The sequence below is a fragment of the Canis lupus genome, chromosome 7 (assembly GCF_048164855.1).
Source record: "Canis lupus baileyi chromosome 7, mCanLup2.hap1, whole genome shotgun sequence".
NCBI lineage: Eukaryota > Metazoa > Chordata > Mammalia > Carnivora > Canidae > Canis > Canis lupus.
Window position 1 is genome coordinate 59066547 of NC_132844.1, and position 24458 is coordinate 59091004.

General features: G+C 36.2%; 1 protein-coding gene across 10 annotated transcripts in view; it reads left to right on the forward strand.

Moving 5' to 3' along the window:
• The window catches only part of SUPT3H (SPT3 homolog, SAGA and STAGA complex component), a 602245-nt gene that overhangs the window by 185236 nt on the left and 392551 nt on the right, over positions 1–24458 (forward strand). Inside the window, exon 1 of one of the 10 annotated variants that reach the window (XM_072832817.1) lies at positions 20813–20870. The exons of the other annotated variants lie outside the window; for them this stretch is intronic. The gene's annotated coding sequence lies outside the window, so the exon portion shown is untranslated. Of the gene's footprint in view, positions 1–20812; positions 20871–24458 lie in introns of those variants that run through there. 10 annotated transcript variants of the gene reach the window in all.

Genomic DNA, 24458 nt, shown 5'->3' on the forward strand with positions numbered 1-24458 from the left:
TTTTTTTTTTTTTTTTTTTTTTGTGGTGGTCCTAAGAGCTCAGCTCTGAAATCGGGTAGAACTGATTGAATTGAATCTGGATCCTAAAGTTCTGTGGTGATGAATAAAGGAGATAATTTCTATAAAACAGGGTACTGTACTGTTTTGTATATTAAATGAGATTATGCTTATAAAGAGCTTAGTGCTGCATAAGTACTGAGTACTGCATTAGCTGCTTTATTATTAGTTACTCTTTCTTGACTGTGTTTGTAATTTAAAATATAATGTTAATACATCTGACTTTGGTGCTAAATTTGTGCCTAAAATAGTTGAAAAAATGTTTTATTTAAGTTTATTTAGACCTATAATAATATTTCCCATAGTAACCATAAATTTAAACACATGAAAAAATGAGAATTAAGAGCAGTCCTATTTTTGTAAATAGGTATTAAATAATGTTTTTCTAAGAAAACCACAAAGAATTTACCCATAGAATTCTTCACTATATGGCATTAGGATGTTTCACTATTTGTCTATGTTTACCTTTTCCAGTACTTGGAAATCTGTATGCTTTGTCTTATCCTCCTTTCATCACATCATTAAGCTAAGAAGTTTTTTATAAATAAATTTCTTGTTTCATTAATAATTTTAGGTTGCTTCTTCTGTGTTGAAGGATTCCCAGCATTTGCCTTACTACTAATTATTATTTTTTATGTCTTCAGACATTTTTTTTCTCTGAATATGTTGGATCCATTGTTAATCATAAAAAAGTTGTGATCCCAGGCTTCAAGAGTTTTAAAATATGAGACAAAGAAGAAAGGTACAAATATATACAGGGTAACTTAAGGATCGTACTTTAAACATAACAGGAATAAGAAAATAAAGAAACAATTTCTATTGGAATCCCTCAACACTTTAAAAAGCAAGTGGAATTTTTGTGAATGCCTTACCCAAGGAGAGGTTGATTTCAAAGAGTTGTCTACATTTTATAACAGCTAGGTATTGGTCTTACATTAGATTGTGATCTTACTTTTATCAGTCTTGAAACGATTCAGTGTTCAAATTGAGGGCACTGGTTTGAAAGGTCCTCTTCAGTTATAGGCCGTAAAAATGCCATGGTGGTTTGGGGTTTTGATTAAAAATAGAGTGTGCCGATTTCTGTGTAGGCATGCTTACCATATTTGTTTACATTTATTCAATGTTGGTATTACTTTTATTTCTAGCAAATATTTCTAAGTGTATTTTTGTCCTGTTTGTGTTATAAAACAGGAAAAACAAAACTAAAAGTATAAATTCATACACATTTTATAACATGTTAAATAAGGTATTTATTTTAGCAAATAATATCAGAGGAGTTCTTTTTTTCCCTTTGCCTCTTTCTGTACCTTTCTCCTAATAAATTAGAGCCTTAAGATTAATTAAAATTTGTTAGTTGTCATTATCTTAAAGCTGATGTTTAAAACTATTATAGGTACATAAAATGAATACTTTTTAAGAAATTTAAACAGTTATTATATACATAAACTGTTCTGCTGGAGATCATAGTAGTCAAGATTCATAATCAGTCCATTCACATGTGACCAGAGTGGGCTTCTTTGGATACCTTTGAGATTTGAAGCAAATCTGTAAGAGCCTATTATTGATAGTCTTTATTGGCCAGATACAGAGGCTTTTATAGATTTACTTTGAAACATAAGTTAAGAAACACCAGCAGCCAAAATGTATATTTTACTATTTATAGAGCCATGTAGGTACAGGATGTCCTCTTGATCCTACCACCAATTTGATGAAGGGCTGATACTATCTTGGAGAGCTTAATTGACTTGCCCATGATTCTAGTACCTAGTAAGTCATGCTACCAACATGGAAGATTCTATATTCCATGTTCTTTCCTATATTCCCCAAAGAAATGTCTTGACTTTAAAATTAATCTTAATGAATATTGGACTCATGAAATAGTAGAATTATTTTATATGATCTATTTTTCCTCCACATTTAGCAGAAGGCAGCATTCTTTTTTTTTTAAGATTTTATTTATTTATTTATTTATTAAAAATACAGAGAGACAGAGGCAAAGACATAGGCAGAGGGAGAAGTAGGCTCCCTGTGGGGAGCCCAATGTGGGACTCCATCCTGGGAGACTCTGAGACCACGCCCTGAGCCAAAGACTGAAGCTCAACCACTGAGCCAGTCAGGTGTCCCTAAGGCAGCATTCTTAAATTGCCAGTCAGAAATGATGACTATAGAGATGATGTGAATTGTTAGGCCCTATGAAAATGAAAGTAATTATAGGATCCAAGTTAAGTAAAAGAAAATTATATTCACATTCTGAATGCAGAACCAAGTGACAAGTCCAGATCAGAATTTTAAAGGAAAGTAAAATTAAAACAAAACTTAACAAAACACCAGTTTTCCTTGTAATGATGTTGTTTTAATATACCTTTTTAAGGTAATGATGTACTGAAATCCATATTAAAGATTATAATAAACTGCACAGATGCACTTTAGTTCCCTTAAACACAGTTTCCCAGAACTCATTTCACCTACAAGGGGTTTGTGGACTTAGTCAACAGTCAATGAACGTAAACATTTCATTTGGCTGGAAAGAGCAGAAAGATTTTTCTGTAGAAAAGAGAGGGGAAATGCTTTACATATGGAGACTGAGGAAAATTTCATATACTGTGATCTTGTTTTAATCCAGAAAAATTTAAGGTAACACAAAGTACTACCTAAAATCCTCCATTGCCATAAATTCAACCAGGCTCACATTTGTACCCAGTATAGGACTACTTATGCAAATTCTGGTTTTCTTCTTCCATCAATCCCAGGAGCAATAATAATGTCTCCCAGAACTAATACAAGTATTACTGGCATTTCCTTTAAAAAAGTAAAGTTCCTACTTAGAAGTCTACCAAGAGTTGTTTCCGAACCATAGCCTTTCCTAAATGAAAGTGAAGCTACTATTAACTTCCCATGTTGAAAGGAGTGAGAAAGCAAACTGCAGGGTCTGGCTTCCTATTCCCACTTCCTCGGGTTGTATTCTGTGGGTCTCTTGAGTTGCCAGACTCAAAGTTGTTCATTGCATTTCGCATCTTCTTTATATACTGACTTAAACTTTGTAAATTAAAAATAAATTCTATTGCAGGCAGCTTATCCCTTTTATTTTTTACAAGATTTTCTTTATTTATTCATGAGAGACAGACAGAGAGAGAGAAAGAGAGAGAGAGAGAGACATAGGCAGAGGGAAAAGCAGGCTTCATGCAGGGAGCCTGATGTGGGACTCCATCCCAGGTCTCCAGGATCAGGCCCTGGGCTGAAAGCACCGCTAAACCTGCTGAGCCACCTGGGCTGCCCAAGCTTACCCCTTTTAACTGAGTTTTGTTGCTTCTCATGTACTGTGACTGCAGTTCTTGAAATACTAGTATGAGTCTTCTTTTATTAAAGAAGTAAAGAGATTTTTCAACATATTGTTGTTCTGACTAGAAAATATTAAAACTACATTTCACAGAATGAGCTTATTATTAATAGAAGGAACCTTAGGTCACTGAGATCACTGATGAGGGAGCCATAGCAGAACAGTCTGAAGAACCTGGCCACAAATTTCCTCGGATCATTTAATTAGATAGTTTTGAGTTGGCTTCCATGCATGGTGTGTTTTTATAAAGCTGCTCATCAACATTCATAGTGAATAGCCATTGAAGCTTCATGAAGTAAAATGAAGTATGAAGTAGTATCACATAACAGCATCTTACTGTTTCAAGGAAAATTTGCCCAGAGATTGTGCATAGCTCAGAACAGATTCTGGTCTCCTACCTCAAATCCCGTGGTGTTCCTCCCCCCACCCTCCGCCAGCCCCCCACTTTATCTAGAGCACAGTCTAATTTGCATGTCTATAGTACCAGTGGAAATCCCTCTTTTCTAACTTGTTCCAAACATGTAAGATTGTGGTTGTGTGAAATACTTAAGGACTCTGGTCCCAGTATTAAATTGTGATTTCAAGACACAGAGAGAACATAGTAATTTTTTTTAACCTTTGAGCACTGTTTGACATAATTCTTTTAGGATAAGCATTCATTAAGTGTTTATTCATTTTTAAAGATTTTATTTATATGTTTAAGAGAGAGAGAGCAGGAGGGGGAGGAGGGGCAGAGGGATAAGCCAGCCCCACTCTGAGCGTGGAATCTGATGTGGGCTTGATCCCAGGACTCTGAGATCATGACCTGAAATGAAGTCAGATGCTTAACCAACTGTGCCACCCAGGTGCCCCAATAAATGTTTATGAATAGTTCTGATTTGGAATAATGTAGCATTTAGGTGCCACCTACATTTGGTTCATGGCCAGTATTGTTGGTTGAGCAATATTTATTGAATAAGTCAGTCTTTAAGGAGTCTTTTTAGAAGTTTAAGTATAAATTCCATTTTCTGCATAATTTCTGCATAATTTAGAAAGATTTATAATTTAGGATAATTTTTATTTTTCTAGAATAATTGTTTTGTTTGCTATGTAACAGTAGCATAATAGTTGCTTCTCGAAATCACATTTGAGTAATAAAAAGAGGAATGGACTTAATATGAAACCAAATTACATTATCTTGGCTTTAATTTTCTCCCTCTATAAATGAATGAGTTAGTCTAGATTTCAACTCTAAAATCATGTAAATATATCCTATTCATTTTGTTTCCATAGATATTTAAGATTTATTTATTTATTCGTGCGTGCGCGAGAGAGAGGCAGAGACACAGGCAGAAGGAGAAGCAGGCTCCATGCAGGGAACCCGACACAGGACTTGATCCCGGGTCTCCAGGACCACCCCTTGGGGCCAAATGCAGGTGCTGAACTGCTGAGCCATCCAGGGATCCCCTGTTTCTGTAGATATATCTTACTGTCTCTCAGGATAACCCTAATACAATTTCTATATATCTTTCTTGTAAAATGTGTAATGTTAATGAAAGTAATACTGGCACTTTGAAGAAATGACAGGAGTTGGAAGCCTGGAGAGTGGTGGAAAGTGCCATTTCAAATAGAGAAGGCAGAGAATGGCTTTCTGATTAGATGACATTTAGAACAGAGTCCCAAAGAACATTAAGTGAGTAAGACATGTGGATAACATAGCAGCAGAGAGATGTGTGTGGTTATGACAGCTTTATCACAGTAACTCAAAACTGAAGATACTCTGAATGTTCAACAAATAGTAAGTGAATAAACAACTAACGGCACACGTATACAGTGGAATCCTAGCCAGTAATAAATAGCTACAAATTATTGATACACATGGCAGCATGAATATATCAAAGCATTATGCCCGGTGACAAAGTTCAGCCGTGAGAGAATACACAGTGTGGGATTCCATTATTAGGACAACATCCTGGAAAAGGGAAAACTGGGAATAAAGAACAGATCAATGGTCAGCAGAATTGGGGGACAGGAGTGTCTATAAAGGGCTCAAAGAGAGGCACTTGAGTGACTCAGTCAAGCGACTTACTCTTGATTTTGGCTCAGGTCATGACCTCAGGGGTGTGGGATTGAGCCTGTGTCAGGCTCTGCCATCGGTGCGGATTCTGACTGAGATTCTCTCATTCTCTCTGCCCCTTTCTCCACTTGCATGCATGCACACTCCCTCTCAAATCTTTAGAAAAATAAAAGGGCTCAAAGAAATTTGGGAGTTATGGAGAGGATCTCTATCCTGATTGTGGTTATATTTACACATCTGTATTCATTTGTCAAAACTCAATACATTCAAAAAGGGTGAATTTTACTGTATGGAAATTGTATCTCACTAAATCTGGCTTAAAACAGTTCTTTGTAAGTAACATGATATGAAGTAAACCTGATGCCCATTAATAATACACTACTTTTATGGCTTTTTATCATCTTTGAGGATAGAAGTACTTTTTTTTTTTTTTTAAGATTTATTTATTCATGAGAGAGACAGACTGAGAAAGAGCGGTAGAGACATAGGCTGAGAAAGAGGCAGGCTCCTCGCAGGGAGCCCGATGTGGGACTCCATCCCGTATCCTGGGATCAGACCTGAACTGAAGGCAGGCGCCCAACCGCTGAGCCACCCAGGCATCCCGGATAGAAGTACTTATGTACCATTTTGAGAGTTACGGGACTAAGAAAATTTTCAGGTAGGTTATGCTAATTATGATGGTTAATTTATTAATAATTTATTATTTATTTATATTTATATTTTATATTTATAATAATTTAATGGTTAATTTATTAATAATTTATTATTTATTTATATTTTTATTTTATATTATATTTATAATAATTTATTATTTATTTATAATTTATTAATGATTTATTAATAATTTCAGTTGTAAAGAAGTGTTCCCTACCATAAATTACAGAAGCTTTAGAAAGCAATAGTTTCTTGAGGAGCACAAGTAAACAATACTCTAATTACACACTAAAATCAATAGATGTTGTTAATACTGTGATCATGGATATAGTTTCATATGATGTGAGAAGTGAACTTTAACTGCTAGTGTCAGAATCAAAACCTGAATCAAGCTATTGCCATGTTTCATCAAAAGTTCAGTAATTATTGCGCTCAATGTTTTCATCATCTTAATTTTCCTTATTCTGGCCAGAAAGGAAAAAAATCAGCTAAAATCACCAGTCTCTTAGAGAAGGCAGATTGTTACCATGAAATATGAAATTCCTGATTAGGAAGATCAATTATATATTTACTTTTCCAATCTCCATAATAGAGGTGGGTGGGCAATTGCATTCTAGCTAATGAGAAGTAAATAGAAGTCTGCTGAAGGCAAAGTGACTAGGGCTCCATCATCCTTTGATTTGAATGTTGATATGAGAAAGTGTGGCAGTTGTCCTCTGACTATTAGGTGACAAGCATGAGGATGTAAAGCAGCATTGTGAAGGAGGAAAGATCATGTTCCTTGGTTGTGCCCGATGAAAAGCTAAACCTTTACATTCTAACAGCCGCCTATCTACAGTCTTTTTAAGTGAGAAAAATTACCCCCCACATATTTAAGCCACTGTTGGTTAAACTTTCTGTTACTTAGAACCAAATGCATTCTTAGTGGACATAACCAATAATTCACTTTTTATAGTTTTTATAATTCAGTAGGGTTTTTTTTTCTTTTTGAAACATAGGACCTTAACATACTTATTGGTGGTTGATTATGATCATCACTTTATGTACATGACACTTATGTACTATATTAGATAAAAGTTATTTTTTATATGTGTTTTAAGTTCGATTTGCCAACATATAGTATAACATCCAGTGCTCATCCCATCAAGTGTCCTCCTTAATGCCCATCACCTAGCTACCTCATCCCCTGCCCACACTGCCCCTTCTACAACCATTTGTTTCTTCCCAGAGTTAGGAGTCTCTCATGGTTTGACTCCCTCTCTAATTTTTCCCATTCAGTTCCCCTCCTTTCCCTTATAATCCCTTTCACTATTTCTTATATTCCATGTATGAATGGAACCATATGATGATTGTCCTTCTCTGACTGACTTACTTCATGCTTAATACCCTTCAGTTCCATCCATGTCGAAGGAGATGGTGGGTATACATCCTTTCTGATGGCTGAGTAATATTCCATTGTGTGTGTGTGTATGCGTGTGTATACCTACCACATTTTCTTTATCTGTTCATCTGTCAAAGGACATGGTGGCTCCTTCCACAGTTTTGCTATTCTAGACATTGCTGCTATGAACATTGGGGTGCAGTGTCCTGGCGTTTCACTACATTAGTATCTCTGGGGTAAATACCCAGTAGTGCAATTGCTGGGTCATAGGGTAGCTCTATTTTTAACTTCTTGAAGAACCTCCACACTGTTTTCCAGAGTGGCTGTACCAGTTCACATTCCCACCAACGGTACGAGAGGGTTCCCCTTTCTCCACATCCTTTCCAACATTTGCTGTTTCCTGTCTTAATTTTCACCATTCTCACTGGTGTGAGGTGGTATCTCGTGGTTTTGATTTGTATTTCCCTGATGGCAAGTGAGGTGGAGCATTTTCTCAATTGCTTGTTGGCCACGTGTATATCTTCTTCGGTGATATTTCTGTTCATGTCTTCTGCCTATTTCTTGATTGGATTGTTTGTTTCTTGGGTGTTGAGTTTGATAAATTCTTTATAGATCTTGGATACTAGCCTTTATCTGATATGTCATTTGCAAATATCTTCTCCCATTCTGTAGGTTATCTTTTAGTTTTGTTGACTGTTTCGTTTGCTGTGCAGAAGCTTTTTGTCTTGATTAAGCCCCAAGAGTTCATTTTTGCTTTTGTTTCCCTTGCCTTCATAGATATACCTTGTAAGAAGTTACTGTGTCCAAGCAGGAAAAGATTGTTGCCTGTGTTCTCCTCTAGGATTTTGGTGGATTCCTGTCTCACATTTAGATCTTTCAACCATTTTGAGTTTATCTTTGTGTATGGTGTGAGAATAGTCTAGTTTTATTCTTCTGCATGTGGCTGTCCAATTTTCCCAGCACTATTTATTGAAGAGACTGTGTTTTTTCGAGTGGATATTCTTTAATTTGAACAGTTGTATCTTCATTTTCATTAGTTTCCATAAATCTTTTTAATTCTTCTATTATTTCCTGGTTGTCCCATTCATAGTTTAGTAGGATGCTCTTTAACCCCCATGTGTTTGGGTTTCTTCAAAATTTCTTCTTGCTGAGTTCTAGTTTCAAAGCATTGTGGTCTGAAAATATGCAGGGGACAATCCCAGTCTTTTGGCATAGGTTAAGACCTAATTTGTGACCCAGTATGTTGTCTATTCTGGACTAAGCTCCATGTGCACTTGTGAAGAACACAAGTGTATTCAGTTGCATCTGGATGGAAAGCTCTATAAATATCTGTGAAATCTATTTGGTCTAGTGTATCATTTCAGGCCCTTATTTCTTTGGTGATGTTCTGCTTAGAAGATCTGTCATTTGCTGAAAGTGCCGTGTTGAAGTCTCCTACTTAGTAGTGTATTATTATCCAAGTATCTCTTTACTTTGGTTATTAATTGATTGATATACTTGACAGCTCCCACATGAGGGGCATAAATATTCATGATTGTTAGGTCTTCTTGTTGGATAGACCCTTTAAGTATGATATAGTGTTCCTCTTCATCTCTTAGTACAGTCTTTGCGATAAACTTTAATTTATCTGATATGAGGATTGCTTACCCCAGCTTTCTTTTGAGGGCCATTTGAATGGTAAGTGGTTCTCCACCTTTCATTTTCAGGCTAGAGTTGTCCATAGGTCTAAAATGAGTCTCTTGTAGACAGTACATGTATGGGTCTTGCTTTTTTAACCAGTCCAATACCCTGAGTCTTTTGATGCGATCATTTTGCCCTTTCATGATCAGCGTAACTATTGAAAGATATGAATTTAGTGTCATTGTATTACCTATTCAGTCCCTGTTTTTGTGGATTGTTTCTTTGGGCTCCCTCTTTCTTTTACAGGGTCCCCCTTAATATTTCTTGCAGTGCCTGTTTGGTGGTCACATATTCTTTCAGTTTTGCCTATCCTGGAAGCTCTTTATCTCTCCTTCTATTCTGAATGAGAGCCTTGCTGGATAAAGTATTTTTGACTGCATGTTCTTCTCATTTAGTACCCTGTATATATTATGCCAGCCCTTTCTGGCCTTCCAGGTCTCTGTGGAGAAGTCTGCTGTTAATCTGATATTTCTCCCCATATAAGCTAAGAATCTCTTGTCTTGAGCTGCTTTAAGAATTTTCTCTTTATCTTTGAAATTTGCAAGTTTCACTATTAAATGTCGAGGTGGTAATGGTTCTTATTGATTTTGGGGGGAGTCCTCTCCATCTCTTGGATCTGAATGCCTGTTTCCTTCCCCAGATTTGGGAAGTTCTCTGCTATGATTTATTCAAGTATACTTTGTGGTCCTCTCTCTTTCTCTCTCAGCCTTCTCTGGAATCCCAATTAGATATATATTCATCCTTCTCAAGCTATCCTTTATTTCCCTAAGCCTTTCCTTGTGGGCTCTTAATTCTTTTTCTCTTTTTTCCTCAGCTTCCTTCCTTTCCATCAACTTGTCTTCTTGTCACTCATTCTCTCTTCCACCTTATTAACCCCAGCAGCTAGAGCATCCAGTTTGAATTGCATCTCATTTAATCTGTTTTTAATTTCGGCCTGATTAGATCTCAATTCTGTGGTAAGGTCTCTAGAGTCCTTTATACTTTTTTCCAGAGCCACCAGTAGCTTTATATTTGTACTTCTGAATTGAATTTCTGACATTGTATCTAAATCCAAATTCTGTAAATTTGTGGCAGAGAGTATTGTTCCGGTTCTTTCTTTTCTGGTGAATTCTTCCTTCTAGTCATTATGTTCCAGTGCAGAGTGTCTTATGAGCAGGCTGTCAAAAATACCAACCACGACCTAAGTAAAATACACCCTAGATGATTCTGAAGAGGTCAGTGACTAGCAAGTAAAAGAAAAAGAACAGAAGAAAATAAAACAAAAGGACCACTAAAGTGAAAAACAAATTTTAGAACAAAGTAGTAAAAATAAAAAGCCAAAAAACCAAAAACAGATAAAAGAAAAAGAAAGGTGGGGGGATGGTGGTGGTGAGGAAGTGGTAGTGGAGAGAGAATGTAGTCTACATGACAGGTCTACATGACAGTGATCCTCTTGGTTCTGAGTGTATTTTGTTCTGTATGTTAGGGGACACTCAATCCCAAATTTATATAAACCAGCAATATTTCTGTATAGCCCCAACATTGACTACCAAAACATAAACAAGATAAAAGAAGGGGGCAGAGTGGGAAGGAAGAGCGAATATAATCCCACAGAATGAACCAATCCGGTGTTCCACGGTGTTCCCCCTGGTTCTGGGCGTATTTTGGTCATGTGTTAGAAGGTACTAACTTCCACCATTGTAAAACAAAACCAGGCAACAAAAACTAAAATACAAAAAACAAATACCCATATCTTGTATCTACCAAAATTATACTGAACGCGTTGAAGGGAATCCAGAAGTGTAAAATATATCTAAGACATGTAATTATAGAAATATGAAAGTCAAAAAGTATTACTCAGTATGAGCTGTTTATCCTGTGGGGCCTTTGTTCCCTAGAGGCCCCGCCTCTCCCAGGCACAAGGTGAAATGAAGAGGAAGAAAAAATGGTTGGGGCCAGATTTTCAGCTCTGAAGTCAAGCTCCCCACGAGTAACTAACCAGTCTCCCAGTCCACACTGGCCTAGATGCTACTGGGGGCCAGCGTGGGTGTACTGATTTGCACAGCTTGCAAGGCACCGAGTGGCCAGAGAGTTCTTGCTTTCCTGTGCCCTCCTCACTTCCACCTGTCCCGGGGGAAGGGAGGATCGCTGGCTTTGTCCACTTGGGTGTCCTGGGATCCGGGGCCTTGTGCTGCTGGACCCGCACTCCTGGGGACCACCTCTCCCAGTGGGAATGGAGTATAGCCACCTCCTCCGTTGCGGGGCTCTAGTGTAAAGGCCACTCCAGAGCCAACCCTCCTAACTGACTGGCTTCTCCCAAATGTCCCAGAGGGCTCTCCAGCCCTTTATTGATATTGGACCATTTTTTTTCTCTCTTAAGATTTATTTATTTATGAGAGAGAGAGAGAGAGAGAGAGAGAGAGAGAGAGAGAGGCAGGCAGAGACACAGGCTCCGGGGAGCCTGATGTGGGACTCGATCCCAGGACTCCAGGATCACGCCCTGAGCTGAAGGCAGACACTCAGCCGCTGAGCTACCCAGGCGTCCACGGACCACAGTTTTCTGTCATCTTTCCCCTGGGTGCCCCTCCTCTTTAAGTGACTTCAGGAATCTTGAGGCTTCACTGCCTCTCCTGCAATTCTGCCCAATTTTCTTGCCAAACCCTGTTCCGTTAGGGAAAATTCTGATGTGGATTTTTAAAGTTCCTGCCTCTCCAGGGCTGGGCATTCATACCCCCTGAAGCTTTTGTGCCCCGGAGGCTTTCGTCTCTCCACTTAGGCCTGGTAGTCGCGGTGTCCCTCCCCCACTTTATTCTTTTAATTTTTTCGCCTTCCTACCTTCTTAGAAGTGAAAACTTTTCTCTCTGTAGCATTCCAGCTGTTCTCTCTTTAAATCGCATTTTGAATTTGTTGGTGTTGAGGATGTTTTGAAAGTTATCTAGGTAAGTTTATGGAACCAGATGAATTGAGGACCCCTATTGTTCTACCATCTTGCCCCTCCCTGATAAAAGTTTATTTTAAATGGCTCTATTCATGGCCAGGTTTAGATAACACATGCTAAGTCAGGTGGAATATTTTAGTGCATGTTCTTTGATGATTACCAATAACAGCAGTTAGGAGTGAAATCGATTGTATACACTTGAGCTTTGGTTTTGGGGACATTATTTCTTTGAATCATTAATAATGCAGCACAGAGCTTATTGTTTCTACTTAAATCTGTAGTTCATTTAGAAGGATTGGAAATACAGGAACTAGTGCTCAGGAGTTCTATATTGATCACTATCTAAGATATATAATCACTTTATCTCACAACATAATTTGATAATTTCCTAGGTCAGCAGAAGACTTTGCTTACTTCTGCATTCTACTTTCAGGTAAGCATCAAAACAGGAGAGGAATTGCCAGTTTACAACCTAAAGATGTTGAATGAAGATAGTCTTTGTAAAACACCCTACCCTTTTACTACCTAGGTGGTCAAGTTAATCTTATGGTTAAGTGAAATCTCTTCTACCCACAGTTTCCTCTTATTTGATCATTATAAGCAGGTCATTATTCTTTTCATAAAAATAATTTACGTATCATTTACCACTATGAGCAAGTCTCCTGGTTCTCAGAGAATGAACACACAGGGACTGGAGTTGGAGTCTGTTGCTACACTTGTCCTTTGAACTACCTGGGCAAGTCCTCAGATCCTCAGGTAGTTTGTGAACTCCTTTAGGTTATGAAACACATCTTAACTCATCTTTACATCCTCAGCGTCTAACACAGGGCTTTATAATAGGTAGTTCTATAACCATTTATTTCATTGAATTGTCTTTTATTCTGATATAATGTTTCTTTTTTTTTAAAAAGTGGGTTTCACTAAATTATAGGCAAGTCATAATATGGAGTTACTTTGGCGGAATCTGTAGAACAAGATTCTGCTTAGTTTTGTAGTGTTGAGAAAATGAAAAGTATCTATGTCCATTAAAAGCAAACTATGGCATTCTGTTTGTCAGTTTTATGTTTTTTTTTAAATATGTTCTGAAGAGTTACATGCATTTGTATATATATTTTCATGAGATATTGTGGTTGTTATACTTGAAATGTAACATTGTATGTCGACTATACTCATAAAAATAAAAATCAGTCAATCTAATCTATATTCAGTACGTGCTATATTTAAGGGACTATCTGGCATACAAAGGAAATGACATAATCCTTAACCTTCCTGGTCTTATAGTCCTATTGAGGGATAAAGATATTTGAATTAATTTTTTTAGAAATAGTGCTGGAATAAAGTAATATAAAATAAAGTGTCTCCTTGTGTCATACTGAAAAAAAAAAAAAAAACCCTAAGAGTTTGATAGTGTTAATAGGTCTTCATTAATTGCTTATTGATTGCCAACTGTGATTAAGGTACCAAGCAAAACAGGTTTTGTGTGTGTGTTGAGAGTTAGCAGCTTTGGGTAGAAAGGGAGCCAGCTACAATTCTTGCCTTCATTAGAGTTTTTTTAAATAGGAATAGTGGTTTTTAGTAAAGATGGTACTTCCAAGTGTGCTTTAAGAAATGCAGCTTGGGAGTATCCTACCCATAGTTCATTGTAGAGGAGGGAGAAAGTAATAAGAGTTCATATAACTTTGAGATTTCTCTGGTGTTTGTCCTTTTGTTATGAAAAGTGTTGCCTTGCATAGAGATCAGGTCTCCTGAGGTAGGAAGAGTCAACCCAGAACTTATAAGATGCATGTTAAATAGAGTTCCTTTTCTGTGGCTGAAGAGTTGCTTTTATAGCCAGCCCCAGGTAATGCTTCCTTATGGCCACTGTCATTTGTCAGTTAAACAATACCTTACTGGGCAGCCCGGGTGGCTCAGTGGTTTAGCGCTGCCTTCATCCCGGGCCTGATCCTGGATACTGAGATTGAGTCCCACGTCAGTCTTCATGCATGGAGCCTGCTTCTCCCTCTGCCTGTGTCTCTGCCTCTCTCTGTCTCTTATGAATAAATAAATAAAATCGTAAAAAAAAAAAAAAATTCCTTATTTCAGAGAGAGGAAAATTTGTGGACTTGGTTAAAAGATTTCATAAAAGGAGCTTCTTTTGAGACCTAGAATAGAACTTTGGGGTATGCAGAGTTTTCCTTGTATAACAGAAGTGTTGTTCTCTTACAAATTATACTTCCTTTGCTTCTATGAGGAGTTTTAACATACTCATTAATTTTTCTCATTGTGCTTTCTTATTCTACTCTTCTCATTTAAACATACAAATTTTACAGTTTTTTTTTTTTTTCAATTCAGTATTCATTTCAGGCAGTTAGGAAACTCACCATAATTCACTTACATATAAAAAATGTTTTTACCAGCTAAAACAATATTTTTCGTTTCAGATTTTGCTATGCTTGCAAAATCTATGATGTTGTGATTCATTTTTATGGAAAATCTTTACATCTTTAGACTGTAGACATAGTACTTATACTTTTGGTCATCTAATTTTAGACTAATTTTCAAGAAAACATTTGGTCATGCATTTAAAATGTTTTCTCTTCTACTCCAAAGGCTTACTGTTTTGCTACTCCTTTGAGTACTTTTCATAGACCTATCTTTTTGTAAAATTCCTTTCAACATTCCAGAAACTGCTCTGTTTGGAGATCTGTCTCATACTAATAGTTTTTTCAAAATAAATAATGTAGTGAGTGAGTTTGTATCTTAATTGACAAGAAATAAATGAGTTATACCTCAGATTACTAAGTGGTTGTTTAAGAAAAACGCATTGGCATCCTTATTGGTGATTTTGGTTTTAGCTATTTGAGAAGTACATGCCATGCTTTATGATAGCCCTTATGATACTGCATTTCAAATGATATTTTATAGTTCTGTTTTATTTCTCTGGTGACTACAACATAAGCTAATATCATTTGGACCCAGTTTCTTTTAAAATAACCTGGAACTAATTTTGGGGATGTTGGACTGACGATCTTGGTGGTGGTGGTGGTGGTAGAATGTGTGTGTGTGTTTTGTGTGTGTGTGTGTGTGTGTGTGTGTGTGTGTGTTTAAACTGTGGCTTCTGATTTCTACTTTCAAAAAAAGCTGAGACTAATAATTATTGAAAATTGCTGACATAACTGAACTGAAATGCATTAATATTTTATTCTTAAATTTGTGAAACAGAAAATGAAATAATTCAAGAGCAAGAGAAACCAACCAACCAAAACAATATATAATAGGGAGAAACTAAGTAAATATGAATTAAAATACTTTAATTTAAAAATTATTGAAAATTGGGGCACCTGGGTGACTTAGTTGAGCATCTGACTCTTGATTTTTGCTCAGGTTGTGATCTCAGGGTTGTGGGATCAGGCCCTTACCTACCTCAGGATCCATCCTCAGCATGAAGTCTGATTGTAATTCTGTCTCTACCTCTCTCTCTGCCCCTCTGTCTCCTTGTGCATGAGTGTATGAGTTCTTTCTCTCTAAAATAAATAAATAAGAACTTTAAAAAGTAGTAAAAAATTATAAAATTTATGGTAGAGATGTATAGAAACTAAACATTTACAATCTATTTAAAATGCAGAAGTGTTGCTGTTCAGAAACTAGGTAGATGAATTCTGGGTTATGGAAAAATCATGTTTCTAGCTAGTCTCCATGACACTCCTCTTTGAAGAAAGTTTGGTGTTTAGATACTGGGTAAGGCTATGATGCCAGCCAACTTAATAATGGTAAACTGCCAATCAGTAATAGATCCTTTTTCTGGGATACTTTTGATCTGCATCTCAGATATCTCATGGGCCTGATTTTGGAGCCTTGGATGTCCAGTTAGGCAGCTGATTAAGTAATTTGGAATTGTGACTTCATGAGACGTAATTTGAATTGGTGCATTCAAATATGCCTAATAATCTTTCACCTAATGGCAGGTGGATTCAATGTCACTGAATACAGTATTGCCATGCATCATAGGAAAATGGGCCTATTGCATTGCCAACAAGTGGAGCTTGATCAAATCTAGCATAATATATTTGATGGCATGCTATCCTTGAATAGCTGTAATTATACTGTATTAGTTTCCTAGGGTTGTTGGCAACAAAGTACCACAAACCCAGTAGCTTAAAACATACTATATTGTCTCACAGTTCTAAAGGCAAGAGGTTCTAAATCAAGGTGTCAACAGAATTGGTTCCTTGTGAGGGCTCCCAGGAAGAATCTCTTCCATCTTTCTCTCCTAGCTTGACCATCTAAAAAGAACTGGACACCTTGGTCATGCATGTTCTTTATTGAAGGTAGGAGGGTAAGGATGTGGAAGCAGGACCCCCATACAATTGCATAGATTTTTTTGACACAGTCTGTTACTGATCATGGAATGCAGCAACAAAGATGGATACTTGATTGAACTGAGAGATATATATTCCTTACCTCTTGGATTTGATCCCCTTCCATCTCTCTCATTTCTTTGATCTTGTGATCACTTTTCCAGTGAGAGAGCCCTACTCACTAGCAGGGACCAGGAGGGTACCTGGTAGCAGTAGGGTATGTGTTGCTGTTTTCTGTTCTTGATGCCAGGACCTGTACAATGTGTTTATATCAGGATATGACCTTTGTCTCTGTGTCCTCATAGCATAAAACATGTAAGGCAGTAGAGTGGGAAATAGGAATATTTCTGGAAGCCATTCCTATACCAGGACAACTAGCAATAACCATACAAGGAAGTGACTGTTCACATCTAAATCTATCACATGAACCTCAAACTAAAGGTACTCCAGCTCGTCTTTCTCTTAGCAGGATTATGAAACAGAGTCACTCCAAAGTTACCCAACAAGAGGGAACTCTGATAAAAGAAAGTCCATCCTTCCATATGGAGGAAAGACAGCTTTCTTAACTAATGAAAATACTTTACTTCTGTTTATTTTTTAAATAAAACTATATGGCCATGTATCTTAGATCTCTTTAGGGCCATGGCAAGGTCTGATACAAGAGAGGAGACTTCAAGCTTAACTTCATTAATTCATGGTAAATTCACTTGTGTGTTTGTTCATTGTGTGTGTGTGCAAAATAAACTTGAAAGTTATTACAGTGTCAATAAAACACAATACAAACAGACAAAAACAATATGAGTCTATCAGTATAGTATTAATGTAAAATAGTAAGAGTTGATTCCTACTAAGTATATATATACATATATATATATAGTTTGCTGAATAAGCTATATACAAAAGCTCTTAATTGATTTTTAAATTAAATCAAATATTTATTTTATGTCTAATCTTCCCTCAGCCTTATTTTGGTTTCTGTGGGGATTACAAATATAATTCTTATCTTTAGTGTGTTTGTAAGAATTGGGATAATATACCCACATGGAATAAGAGTAATATACAACATTATGATAATTATATAATAACTATGTAGTGTATATAAGAATCTTGCTATCTTCACAAAAACTGCAAGTTACCAAGAGAGAAGTCGTTTTTATAACTATAGAAAGGAATAAACAGAATCTGCAAGTAGATCCTGGAGCTGGGACCAGGATCCATGTCATCTGGCTCTTATCTTTTTTATCCTTAAGTTTTTAAAACTCATTTCCCTCTTTTATAAACAATGAAACACTTTTTATAGTTTCATGAAGTATAATTATACTGTATTAGTTTTCTAGGGTTGCTGGCAACAAAGTACCACAAACCCAGTAGCTTAAAACATACTATAGTGTCTCACAGTTCTGAAGGCAAGAGGTTCTAAATCAAGGTGTCAACAGAATTGGTTTCTTCTGAGGGCTCTGAGGAAGAATCTCTTCCATCTTTCTCCTCCATCTTCTGGTGATCACTGGCAGTCATTGGGATTGGTGGGTTTATATGGATCCTTTCATCTCTGCCTCCATCTTTTCATGGCGTTCTCCCTATATCTCTGTGTCATCACATGGTCATTTTTTAAAAAATTAGGACACTGGATTGGAGTTTGGATTGGATTGGATTGGATTGGATTGGATTTGGATTGGATTGGATTTGGAGTTTACTCTGCTGCAGTATGTCCTCATCTCAACTAATTACATCTAAAATGACCTTATTTCTAAATAATATCATATTCTGAGGTGGTGGGGTTTAGGACTTAACTTTTTTGGGGAGACACACAGTTCAATCCATAACATATACTTAGGCAGATTATTATTGTTTGGTAAATCTCATTTTTCTCTTTGAAATTCTGTCAATAGAGATTTTAAGGAAAACAGTTCCTAATTTGGCCACAGAAGCCACATTACTTTACGTGAGCCATTTAACTTCTTTCAGTGAAGAAAAGATAACGTTGTCTTGTGTTATTTATAGTGTGCCTTCTAGAATTGAGTAAGGTGATACTTTAAAAATGCTGTTGCTTGTTTTTTCCCAGTGAAACATTAATTGCAGATAATTGCATTTTCATTGAAAATTATTGACAGTGATATTTCTTTTACGTATTAATTTTCTCTCATCATACCAATAGAGGTCAATATAAGTGGTGGAGTCTTTTAAATTTTCTACACATGTATCCTGACAACTAGATTATCAGAATCTCACATTCTTTTTCACTAGTATTGTAGAAATTGTGGTATTAAAAAGCCCTAGAATTAACTCTTATATCTTTTAACTAAAAATATTATAAATAATCCTTCAAGTTATTTATTCCAAAAATCTTTATGATAAAAAGTGAAATAACACTATTTTATATATTTTAAGAGAAGGCCTACATTTTATGTTACAGGTTTCTTTCTCATACTTGTTTGTAATTGCTGTCTAATGTAATTAGAGTATTAAAAAAACTTGTTTCTTGTGCTATAAAAGTGTTCATATTTTCTCTAGACTGACAGATGAATACTGCAAAGCTGGCATTGATTTAAATATTTTTAGTAGGAAAGATCCCAGATACTTTTTGAAATAATATTTAATCATGTGAGTAGCAGAACAGAAAAAGGAAAGAAAAAGGAAGAAAGCATTTGAAATTTATGCCAGTCATGCAGTCTGCGCCTTTAAATGTGGTGACAGCAGAGGTTATCCGAAGAAATGTTTGCATTGAACCTTTTGACCATTCTACAACTCAGGAAGGATGCAACAGTTTTGTTAGTTAAAAAACACTATACAAATGCTGAGGATATCTGCATGGCATTAGGGGATTGGAATCATTTTGTCATCCTGTGATAAGAATGAGACCAGGTGGCTCCATTCTGTGGCTTAGGATGTGGGTTTCTCTGGTTTTGCTAGTCTCTGATGCTGAGGGAAACAAGTTATGTATGCAAAATGAGCTTTTTTTTTTTTAAGGTGCATGTATGTAGCATGATAGCATAATTATTGGCTGTGGAATCTATTGGGCATTCTGTGACTTGCTTGTTCTCTTTTTGCTTGTTTGCTTTTGTTTGTATGTGTGCATGTATTTTTACCTAGAGTGTATGTGGGTCATGCTAAGCAAGTACAAATACATTCCTTAAGACAGAAGTGCTGTGTTTGGCATTAACTTTTACTGTATTTGACAGTATCTGTATCAGTATCAGTATCTGTATCTGTCTAGATGATTATTTGCTGTAATGTGTATTTTAAAAATATAAATTGCTGATTTCTAGGTAGAACGGCCTATGATGCATATATGAAAGAAATTTTTGCTCCTTAAGCCTCACAGTAGTGAGGCTTAGTGCTATTGCCCTAACCTATGAGGTTCATTTCCTTAACATGGTCATCCTGAAATCTCGGTCTTGCCCCTTAGTCTTATTTTTTTAAGATTTTATTTATTTATTCATGAGAGACACAGAGAGAGGCAGATACATAGGCACAGGGAGAAGCAGGGTCCCTGCAGGTAGTGTGACGTGGGACTTGATCCCAGGATCCTGGGATCATGACCTGAGCCAAAGGCAGATGCTCAACTACTGAGCCACCCAAGTGCCCCAGTCTTTTCATTTACTTGCTTTGCTTTTATTTATTGAAAAATAACATTCTCATTCACTTTTTTATAGATGAGAAAACTTACGGTTCCAGCTTAGTCAAGATTCTTATCACCCCAGTAAGTTTAGTTTCCATTTGTTTCACACTTATTTTAGTGTGCTATCCTTCTCAGATGTGCCTTCTTTATTTTTCCAATATTTAATCATTCCCTCATTGGTCATTCACTAAGTGTCATCCTCCAGTCTTTTTTCTTTTTTTAATAATAGCTTCACACATATAGTAAGAGGAGTTTCCATGATATAAGCTGTGAAGTAGTCTCATATTTAAGATGAAACTTTGCTTGTAGTGAAAAGGTCATCTTCACAGTACTCATAACTTTGGATGTTAGTTGTCTATTTGCAAATGGCAAGGTGGAACATGCCCAAACCCAGAGAAAAAGAACTTAAAAATCATTTTTACTGTGGCTCATTATGACCCCTGTGAAGCAGAGACAATGTTGTTCACTATGTTTCTAACAATTCCTGAATCACAGCTATGTATAATGGCTGTGAAGTAAATAATCTTGGAATAAATAAATGATACCAATATCAAACTACCTGTCATTTGAACCAAGAAGGCAAAACACAAAGTGTTAATAACCTTCAGGATTATTCTTCCTCTGAAATTAGCTATAAGTTGGGAAAGGAGCTGCTTCCTCAGGTTAGACTCCATCTCTCTCAGGATTTTAGGTATACTGCAACGCTTTGTGCTTCCATTTGTGTCTTTTTTCTTTTTTTAAAAAAAGATGTTATTTATTTATTTGACAGAGAGAGACAGAGAGCAGGAGAAGCAGCAGAGGGAGAGAGAGAAGCAGACTTCCTGCTGAACAGGTAGCTGAAGTGGGGCTCAATCCCAGGATCCTTAGATCATGAGCTGAGCTGAAGGCAAACGCTTAACCGACTGAGCCACTCAGGCTCCCTCGCTTGTGTCTTTACATGGCTTGCATTACAGGAAGAACAGATCGTTAACAATATTATTCTGATGTAAATATACCTAGTCCAGGATGTAAGCATACATATTTAAGAATTTTATTTTTATTTATTTATTTATTTTTAAAGATTTTATTTATTTATTCATGAGAGACATAGAGAGGCAGAGACACAGGCAGAGGGAAAAGCAGGCTACATGCAAGGAGCCTGACATGGGACTCGATCCCAGGTCTCCAGGATCACACCCTGGGCTGAAGGCAGCACTAAACCGCTGAGCCACCAGGGCTGCCCAATATTTAAGAATTTTAAAACGATTTTAGCACTTTTGCTTTTAGACATGCTATTGAATTACTAATATATGTCCTGTAACACAATTCGACCAAATTGTGCTGAAAAAACAGTATTTCCCTCAACTTTTAAGATATTAATGGTAAACTTCAGCTAAAGCCTTTACTTTAAAAAAAAAAAAAAAAAGATAATGTTCCTAAGGCCGTGTGTGCCCAAAAACATTAAAGGAAAAAGCTTACTTGAAAACATTAGACCTGTGTCTAAACAGAGATCTTGGCAAGAGCAAAATTATTTGCTTTACTGTGATCATTTGTGATTATTTAAGACAACTTTTTTCTTTTAAAATCCCATATAACTCAAAAAAAATCCCATATAACTCCATTAAATTTAAGTGAATTCTTGATAAAGCTGTTAAACATAATCTGTAATCATTTGTATTTCCCTTTCCCTTACCCATGTATTTATACATAACATTTACCATAATTTGATTTCTAAGTATGGTTTTGACTTTATTTTGTTTTGTGTTTGGGCAGAGATACATATCATATAGAACTCTCTCATATAATAAAATATGATCAGCAAAACTGGCTATGAGGTTCATTGATTATGTTCATTTAAAATTGATTTCTTAGAACTAGAAGAGGAATAGATAACATATTAGGTATCATTTTCAAACATGTTACAGATAAAGTGATTATTTTTACAGAACATATCAGGACATAATTGACAAGCACAAATGTACATAGAGATAGTGGGATATCTTGTCACTAGGATGTATTACCATGGTGAATTTGTCTTGAGCAATGCAAAATGAAACCTCACTTTTAATTTTTCTGTAAATAAGGAACCAAGAATTACTTCTCAGCCCCCAAAATGGTTTTGTTCAGCAAGTGGGATTTGTTTTATAAACTGCACACAATGCTTTTATGCAGTTGACTTTGTTAAATTTCATCTTCACTATTAATGGAGGACAGTCAGCTCCTATAGTCATATTTGAAACTACATTCTCTTGTCTCATTAAAGAGTACCACTTTGACTAGAAGGAACACTTTCCTCTTTGGAGTTTGCTAGAGAGAGTCATAGTAAATGGGATGAATATTGAAATCCTAGAGGAATAAACCATCAAGATCTCAGGATCCCTCTTCTTTGTAGACCCATTGTTTTTTCTCCTCACCCCATGCCTAAAATAGATCAGTGTAAGTTTCATGTATTGGGTTCTCACCTAAGATTTTAAGGACAAAATTCTAGCTGCTTAAACAAAGAAAAGAAAGGACCCTTGGGTGGCTTAGTGGTTGAGCATCTGCCTTTGGCTGAGGTTCCCGGAACCATGGTTCTGGGTCCTGGGATTGAATCCTACATTGGGCTCCCCGTGAGAAGCCTGCTTCTCTCTCTGCCTATGTCTCTGTCTCTCACTGTGTCTCTCATGAATAAACAAAATCTTTTTTAAAAAAAAAGTGTTAAGTCCCTGGGCTAGATAATCTTTAAAGTCTCTTTTTTTCTCCCTTCTTCATTGTTTCTCAAAATACAGTCTTTTCCTGAGATGATTCTAAATATGAAGATGTCTAAGTGAATTTTTCTAGAAATTTAAATCATATGACAGATAAACTCTTCCATATTTTGTTAACAAAGAACAAATAGATGAACCATATAAATAATTTTTACTTTTATAAGTAATTATATGAGTACATTTTGTATGGTGGAGGGTGATTCATGGAAATAGATGGTTAGACAGGGTGGAGTTGTAGAAAAATCCCCATCTTATATTAGTAAGAAAAACTAAACCTAATGGGGTGAGTGAACTTTTAAGATCTATTTCAATTATGGAACTATTGACTTGGCAGCCCAAACAATATAATACTTTGTGAATGTTGAGCAATAACTTTTGACCTGTCTTTAGTAGCACAAATATGCACATTTTCCATTTAATATTTAATAATACAGTTTCTATGTAGGTTTAGTCATCAGTTTTTTTTTTATTATTTCAGTATTCATTGTACTTTATACTATTGAAAGTTATTTAATGAACATGAGAAATATAGCCTAATGTCTGTTGTCCTTACTAATTCCTATTTTTTCATTAGTGTTTCTGTTAAGAGCTAAGGCTGCTGGAGGTGCAATAGTGAACAAGAGGAAATTTCTGTCTTCATGAAGCTTACATTCTATTGGCAGAGGCAGACAGTAAAGAAAGAAATACACAATATGTCTGATAGTGAAAAGTCCTAGGAAGAAAAAACAGGTTTAGTAGTAATATAATATGATGGAAGTTGATATTTTCAATATGGTGGCCAAGGAAAGCCAATTGACAGGTTATGTTTGAGCAGAGATTTGAGTGAAATTATACCAGTATCTGGGGTGAGAATTTCCCATCTGAGGGAATAGTGATTGTGTTAAAACTTTTAGTTGGGAACGTATTAGGTACGTTCAAGGCACAATGCAAAGACTGGTAAGAGTACAGTGAATATGGTAGCTAAGGACAAAGGAGCAGAACTTGCAGGTTGTCATCAGAGGTTATGATTTTATTTGAATATATGAGTATATTTTAATTGGAGGACTCAGATTAAGAGAGGGACATAATTAGATTTAAAATACTTACTTTAGTTGCTGTATAGAGGAAGACATTTCATGAGACAAAGGTGTAAGGTTTAAGCAGAAAAATCCTCTTGGAGGCTCCTGTAATAGCTTGCTATGGATGATGGCAATGTGAATTAGGACAGTAGTAGTTGGAAATGGTGGAAAGTGATCACATTGTAGAAATATTTTGAAGGTAGTTGGCAAGATTTTCTAAAAAATCAGATGTGGAACATAAAGTCAGAGTTGATTCTAAGGCCTTTAGGCTGAAGAATTGGGTGAATTAATACATATAATCACACTAGTTCATGTGAAAGAGAACTAGAAGTTTAATATGTTCAAAAACCACATGGTATGCAGTTTGGGATGAGTACGTATTAAAGGTGGGGAGACCCTATACCTATACAGGCTCTGAAATGAGGAAACTTGGATATTATTCCACAAGTGAGCTCAGGTATTAATGCAAGCATTTGTTGGTAAAAAATCACCATGCTATGCAAAAATCTACAATGAAAGCCATAGGACAGACTTGTGGAAGCATAATACTCAAAAACTTGTTAGTGACATATTTTTTTAAAAGATCATAAAGGCTAAGTGGTTAACAAATAAATACTGCAATACATTTGGTACTTT